We start from the raw sequence: 8,483 nt of genomic DNA, 5'->3' as shown, positions 1-8,483 counted from the left end.
AGACTTCTGGACTTTTACCATCCTAACAGGTAAAAAGTAGTATCTCAATGTGGATTTAATTTGCATTTCTGCTACTATTAGTGAAGTTGAACTTCTGGCACAGAAATAAAATATTTTTAGGTTTTTAAAAGACCACTTACGTATACTTTTCTGTGATCTGTCTGTTCATATGAAATTATTGTTACTTTATTAATTTGCAAGAGGTTTTTTATTTATTAGTGATGTTAGCTCTTTGTGATGTAAGTTGTAAATTTTTTTCCAGTTGGTTCATTGGTCATCTGACTATACTCCTGGTGGTTTTGGTCATGTCTATAGTCAAATTTATTAGTACTTTATTTTATAGTTTAAGCTTTCTCTGCTTTTGCTAAGTTCTTCTTTGATCTCATGGTATCAAAATATTCTCCTAAATTTTCTTTTAAAACTTTGTAGTATTTTTCTTTTTTATATTTTAATCTTCAGTTCATGTGAAATTCGTTATTGCTTATGGTGTGAGGTAGAAAAACAATTAAAAATTTTTTCATATATATACATATATATGAAATATATATATAAAACTAGCTGTACCATTTCTTGAATAATCCTTTCAGTCCTAAGAGATTAGTAATGGCACTACTTTTGGACATGATAAAATTTCCATGTATATGAGAATCTCTTTGAGTTCTCTTTTCTAGTCCACTGGTCTATTCCAGTGCTTTGTACCCTTTTCACATTATGAACACAAAGAAAATGATCATCTTCATACAGCACATTGGAGTAGTTGGAAAAGGCTGCCCCAGGCCTCACCTAACCACCCCAAGAACTGACAGGATAAATATCTCAGTGCATTTTTTTTTAACACAATGGAAGAGAGTCACGTCTATTTGCCTTAATACCATACTGCTTTATCTCTATACTCAATAATAAATCTTGGTGTTTGTCTGGTAAGGCAAGTCACTCCTCTTTGTTTTTCTTCAAAATTACCTTAACTCCTTTTTGTCCCTTTGCTCTTCCAAAAGAATTTTAAAGTCAGGTTTACTTACAGATTAATTATTGGAGACTTGAGGTATTTATGATATTGAGTCTTCCAATCCATGAACATGGTATACATCATTTATTCATCATCATCTTCTTTTAAGGCTCTCAATGAAGTTTTATCATTTTTATCCTAAAAGTTTAACAAATCTTTTGTTACATCTGTTCTTTGACATATTATTGTTTTGTGGCTATTGTGTGTAAACTGTGCCTTTTTTCTCTTGCATAAAGAGTGAGGAGAACATAAATGATAATAATAATAATAACAGTAATGATAATGTAATAATATTGGGTTGGCCAAAAAGTTTGTTCCAGTTTTTCTGTACCATCTTACAGAAAAACCCGAACGAACTTTTTGGCCAACCTTATAGTTACCATTTATATAGCCAAGCTCTATTCTAAGGATGTTACATATTTTAACTCATTTGATTGTCAGAAAAACCCTATTAGGTTGGTTTATTCTCATTTTTTTCCTAAAGATTTTTTTTTTTTTTGATGTGGACTATTTTTAAACTCTTTATTGAATTTGTTACAGTATTGTTTCTGTTTCGCATTTTGGTTTTTTGGCTGCGAGGCATGTGGGATCTTAGTTCCCTGACCGGGGATCAAACCTGCAGCCCCTGCATTGGAAGGCAAAGTCTTAACCACTGGACCACCAGGGAAGTCCCTATTCCCATTTTATAGATAAAGAAACAGAGGCACTGAGAAATTAACTTGCCCAACATCATCCAGTTGGTAGACAGCAGAGCTGGGATTCACACCCCATCAGTCTAGCTTTGGAGAATGAATTTTAAAAATCCTAAAATACCACACACTTATTTATGCTGAAAACTCTAATAAAGTCCAGGAGGGGAGGAGACACTTACAGAACACATGCTTTGTGACACAGATTGGGTCACGTATTTTCAATCTCACTTAGGGCTCACAGCAATCCTGCCAAGTGAGGATTATTATTCCTGTTTTTAAAATGCAGAAAACCAAGACTCGGATAGATGAGTAATTTGCCCAAGATTACTTTGCAGGCTGGATGCGGAGTGCAATGTGAGTGTGTGCCTGCCCACCTCCAAACCCCGTGTTGTGTGGTTGCTCTCACATACTCCAGAGCTAGTAGAGTCACTCTCTTGCATGACTTTTCAGGAGTATGAGGCTTAGTAACCCCAAACCAACACCACCAGCCCTAGAATGCCAAGTATGAATACAAATAGCATAAAAAAGAAAATGCCTCATCTTTATTTTTTTTTAACTGCTGTTGTACTTAATTCTCTTCTAAATGTCTTTCATGATTTGATATTGGTGTATATTGCAAAATGATCACCGCAATGAGTCTAATTAACAATCATCCCCATGCATAATTAAAACTAAATTAAACAAAATGTTTTTTCTTGTGACAAGAACTTTTAAGATCTACTCTCTCAGCAACTTTCAGAAATACAGTACAGTCTTATTAACTATCGTCACCACGCTACACATTACATCCCTTTGACTTATTTATTTTACAATTGTAATTTTGTACTTTTTGACCTCCTTATCCCATTTCACATAACTCCCATTTCCTGATTCTGGAAACCATCAATCTGTTCTCTTTATCTATGAGCTTGGTTTTTGTTTGTTTCTTAGGGTCCACAAATAAGTGAGATCACATGGTATTTGTCTTTCTCCGCCTGACTTATTTCACTTATTTCAGCACAATGCCCTCAAAGTCGATCCATGTTGTTGTAAATGACCAGATTTCATTCCTTTTTATGGATGAATAGCGTTCCATTGTATATATCAATATATACCACAATTTCTTCTCTTCATCAATTGAAATCAGGGAGTTTGATGTCTCCAGCTTTGTTCTTTGTTCTTTGTTCTCAAGATTGCTTTGGCTATTCAGGGTCTACTGTAGTTCCATATGCATTTTAGGACTATTTGTTCTATTTCTGTGAAAAATGCCATTGGAATTTTGATAGGAATTGCCTTGACTCTGTAGATTGCTTTGGGTAGTATAGACATTTTAACAATATTAATTCTTCCAATCGCTGAGCATGGAATATCTTTCCATTTATTTTTGTGTCGTCTTCAATTTCTTTTATCAATGTGTTATAGTTTTCACAAGAAAAAGTATTTGCCTGAGGAGACAGATCCAAAAACATATTGCTGAGACCAATGTCAAAGAGCTTACTGCCTATGTTTCCTACTAAACATTTCTTGGTTTCAGGTCTTACATTTAAGTCTTTAGTCTATTTTGAGTTTATTTTTGTATATGGTATAAGAAAGTGGCCTGGTTTCATTCTTTTACATATGGCTGTCCAGTTTTTCCAGCACCATTTATTGAAGAGACTTTATTTCTGTGGAAATGCCATGGGTATTTTGATAAGGATGGCACTGAATCTGTAGATTGCTTTGGGTAGTATAAACATTTTAACCTGAGTATGGAATATCTTTCCATTTATTTGTGTTGTCTTCAATTTCTTTTACCAATGTTTTATAGTTTTCAGAGTACAGATCTTTCACCTCCTCATTTAAATGTACTCCTAGGTATTTTATTCTTTTTGATGCAATTGTAAATGGTATTTTCTTAATTGTTCTTTCTAATAGTTTATTATTAGTGTATAGAGACAAAACAGATTTTTGTATATTGACTTTGTATTCTAAAACTTTACTGAATGTTTATTAGTTCTAAGAGTTTTTTGATGAAGTCATTAGGGTTTTCTATATATAATATCATGTCACTTGCAAATAGTGACAGTTTTACTTCTTCCTTTCCAATTTGCATGCCTTTTATTTCTTTTTTCTTGTCTGACTGCTGTGGCTAGGCTTTCCAATACTATGTTGAATAAAAATGGCAAGAGTGGGCATCCTTGTCTTGTTTCTGACCTTAGAGTAAAAGCTTTTAGCTTTTCACCATTCAGTATGAATGCTAGCTCTGGGCTTGTCATATACTGCCTTTATTATGTTGAGGTATGTTCCCACCATACCAACTTTGTTGAGATTTTTTTTTAAATCATAAATGGATGTCAAATTTTGTCAAATGCTTTTCCTGCATCTATTGCAATGCATTATTTGAGGAAGTTAATAAAGAGTGGAGAGATTATAGTTAGAACTCCCTTCTGGCTCTTGGAGGGACCTTGAAGGGAGTCAAGGAGCTCTGTCAATCAACTAACAAACATGTAACGAATAGGAATAGTGTGCAAGGAATAGTGTGCAAGGTCCTTCCCACACTTCTTAGGCTGGTTAGTACCTGCTCTGTAGCTACTCAGGGACGTGCCAATCACAGGGGCCTGATCCCATAGGAGTCAGTGGTCCTAGGTAAAAGGGAAAGAGAATCCCCAGACTATCACAACCATGACATAGTCTGCTCTCAGCTATCCAGGTTGGTCAGTGAGATGGACTAAATATGTGTTTAAAATTGCAAATCTCATCCTCTGGAAAGCAAATTCTATTGAAGTGCTGAAATTTAATGTTCCTCTCCAAACAGAGCTACAAGATTCTGGCTCTGTTTTAATTTTTGCCTAAATAATATTTTTACCAATTACAAAAGTAACAAGTAAATTACAGAAAAATCTGGAGAATATGGAAAAGCACAAAAATGTCCATAATTCCTATAGCTGAGTTCTCCTGTTGCTAGTAGGGTTTACATTATCAGGTTTTGGAGCTAGAGATAATAGATTGACAGACAATACTGCTTTGTAATCTTTTTGACTTAGCTCTTGTTTTCACTTAACAACTTTCTATGTCAAAAAATTAGTTTTTCTTTGCCATACTTTAAATAGCTGAACAGTATTTCATTAAATGGATATATTTGTTTGGTTTATCCAATCCCCACATGCAAGATATTTATATTATATTTGATTTATTATAATAAATGCTGAGGGGGGAAATAAAAACCTTGTAGCCAGATCTGTAGTTTTCATATTAATTCCCTTGGGATAAATCAACAGAAGTGGAGTTGTTGGATCAAAAAGAATTACAGTTTAAGACTTGTTGTATGTGGCTGGCTGTTTTCGGCACCTCAGGTTGGGGCTGGCTTGACCATTCAGCTTAAGGTGCTTGGGTTTCCAGCAGGATTCTCAGCAACTGTGGCCTCCAGGAGCAAAGCTACATTTGAGGGCTCAGCAGCTGGCTTGCCCTGCTGGCCTGCGGTTCTGTAACTCTAGGTAACCAGACACTCCTGTACATGTTTCTCTTGCCCTGTGACCTCTAGATGTTCAGAACCCAGAACTAACTAAAATCTAGAACTGCTAAAACCTTCAGGAAGAACTGGCAAGTCCAGGTTAGAACCAGCTCAGAAGATCTCTTGGGGAACTGTTTGAGGGAAAGAGAAAGATGAAACTGCCTCCTGAAATTGTCGATTTTAAATAAAGGAGTCAAATGATTCTCAAACAGGTACTGGCTTCCTAGAAACTTCTGGTCAAGTGTATGGGAGGCCAACGTGATATCCCAGTTCGATCATCTTAAATGTACATAAACAAGAGAAGCTTCAGTTGGATTACTTGGGTGTTTTTTTGGCTTTTTATTTTTTATTTTTTTTATTACAATTGGACTAAACTTTGTTCCCAGTGATTTTTCAGTCTTTAAAAGAGAGTGGGTGTGGACTTCCCTGGTGGCGCAGTGCTTAAGAATCCACCTGCCAATGCAGGGGACACGGGTTCGAGCCCTGGTCCGGGAAGATCCCACATGCCGCGGAACAACTAAGCCAGTGCGCCACGACTACTGAGCCTGTGCTCTAGAGCCCGCGAGCCACAACTACTGAGCCCATGTGCCACAACTACGGAAGCCTGTGTGCTTTAGGGCCCGTGCTCCGCAACAAAGAGAAACCACTGCAATGAGAAGCCCGAGCACTGCAACAAAGCATAGCCCCCGCTCACCACAACTAGAGAAAGCCCGCGCGCAGCAGCGAAGACCCAACACAGCCAAAAATAAGTAAATAAATAAATTAATTAATTAAAAAAAATAAAAAGAGTGGGTGGACGTTGGGACCATGTGATCTGAGCTAAAATCCTGGCTTTTACACTTCTTAGAGATCTGCCTGGGGCAAGAGACTTAACTTCTTTGTGCCGCAGTTTTCACATCTGTACAATGAGAATCAGAATATCTGCTTCTCAGGCTGTGGCAAGGATTAAATGAGAAAACAAAAACTGTGCATCTGTCAAGTGTCTAACATATAGTAAAAACTTAGAAGACATTAATCCTCTTTTCCTGTTCTCTTAGTTCAACAGCAAGTCTGTTGTGGTTTCTGTATTATAAATGTGGAGTCCTTCCTAAGTGTTTTATTTACAATTTCAAGTTCACTGACTCTCTCAGATTAGGGTGAGATCTTATTTTAGTTAATAATTCACTGCAATAGAATATGAATACATTTTGAAAACTGTAAAATACTGTACTGTAATTACCAGCTTGGATCATGCTCTTCACATTCAGGAGTATTAGAAAAGCAAGTGGAGGGAGTAAATTACTCAAGTGATGGAAATCACATGGCCTCCCCGTACAAAGGTTAGCCTGGCGTGTTGGTATGTCAGCTGCACTGAGTTCTGAACTGGGGATTTGGATGTAACCTCAATGGTTTGCATCATTTTTCTTTCCATTGCATTGGATAAATCAAATCAATTTGAAAAGTCAGTCAACTCATGTTTGATGAAATCATAAACAGCGAGAAATCCCCCCACTTACATGCAGGGCTATAGTTCTAGAAATGTTCTTCCCAATCCTTTGTTTGACATGCCAAGCAACCTGTTCCAATAGCTCCCCTTGTTCCCAGACCAGGGCTTGAGATGCCTGCTCTTCTTTAACTGTCTTCATGCCTGTTCCACAGAGATTAAAATCACAAGGGGAAAACCATTCAATGGGGAAAGAATAGTCTCTTCAACAATTGGTACTGGAGCAACTGAATTTCCACACGCAAAGGAATTAAGCTCAACTCCTACCTCACATTATATGGAAAATCTAACTCAAAATGGGTACATGACCTAAATGTAACAGCTAAAACTGTAAAACTCTGAGTAGAAAACTGGAGTAAATCTTCATAAATTTAGATTTGGCAATAGATTTTTAGATGTGATGCCAAGCCAAGAGCAAAAACAACAATGAAAATAGATAAATTGGACTTTATCAAAATTAAAAACTTTTGTGCATCCAAGGCCATCATCAGGAAAGTGAAAAGACAGCCTATGAATGGGAGAAAATATTTGCAAATCATACATCTGATAAGGTTTTGTATCCAGATTATATAAAGAACCCTCACAACTCAACAAAAAGACAAACAGCTCAATTTAAAAAATGGGCAAAGGACTTGAACAGACATTTTTCCAAAGAAGATATACAAAGAGCCCACAAAGCACATGAAAAGATGTGCTTAGTCGTTAGGGAAATGCAAACTGAAGCCACAATGAGTTACCACTTTACACCCACTAGAATTTTTAAAAAATGGAAAATAACACATGTAGATGAGGATGTGGAAGAATTGGAACCCTCACACATTGTTGGTGGGAATGTAAAATAGTTCAGCTGCTGTAGAGAACAGTTTGATAGTTCCTCAAAATTTAAACATAGAATCAGCGTATGATCTCACAATTCCACCCATTAGTATATATCCTGAAAAATTGAAAGCAGGGACTCAAATGAGTGAATGTACATGCATGTTCGTAGCAGCAGGACTTACAATAATCAATAGGTGGAACCAGTCCAAATGTCCATCAAGAAATGAGTAGATAAGCAAATTGTGGTATATAAAATGTGGCATATAAATTGTGGTATATAAAATGGAGAATTATTCAGCCATAAAAAGGTACTGATACATGCTACAATGAGGATGAACTATGAAAGCATTATGCTTTGTGGAAAAAAGTCAGAAACAACAAAGTCCCATATTATATGATCCATTTATATGAAATAATCCAGAATAGATAAATCTACAGAGACAGAACACAGATAGGTGGTAGCCAGGGACTGGGGGAGGGATAAGGTGTTTTACTTTGGAGCGATGGAAATGTTTTGGAACTAGACAGAGGTGGTGGCTGCATAGCATTCTGAATGTACTAAATGCCACTGATTTGTTCATTTTAAAATGGTTAATTTTGTGTTATAGGAATTTTGCCTCAATAAATTATTATTTTTTTAAATCATGAGAGGTCCAAAGCCATTCTTCAACAAACAATCCAGCAGGAGTAGATAGGTGAGCCCACTCTCTAGGGGACGAGGGTATTTCTCTTGGTCTATAAAATAAGGATGACAGTAGTTCCTGCTTCACAGAGCTAGTGGGGGAATTAATGAGTTAGTCCTTGTAAAGTACTGAGAACAGAGCCGTGAGCATGGGAAATACTCCATACATGTTTTCTATCATCATTATTAATAATTCTTGCTTAAGGAACCCACTAGAAAACTTCCTCAAAAGTCCTAACACGGGCTTCCCTGGTGGTGCAGTGGTTGAGAATCTGCCTGCCAATGCAGGGGACACGGGTTCGAGCCCTGGTCTGGGAAGTTCCCACATGCCG

This window comes from Eubalaena glacialis, chromosome 5, assembly GCF_028564815.1.
Source record: "Eubalaena glacialis isolate mEubGla1 chromosome 5, mEubGla1.1.hap2.+ XY, whole genome shotgun sequence".
Classification (NCBI taxonomy): Eukaryota; Metazoa; Chordata; class Mammalia; order Artiodactyla; family Balaenidae; genus Eubalaena; species Eubalaena glacialis.
This window is presented reverse-complemented; position numbering follows the sequence as displayed.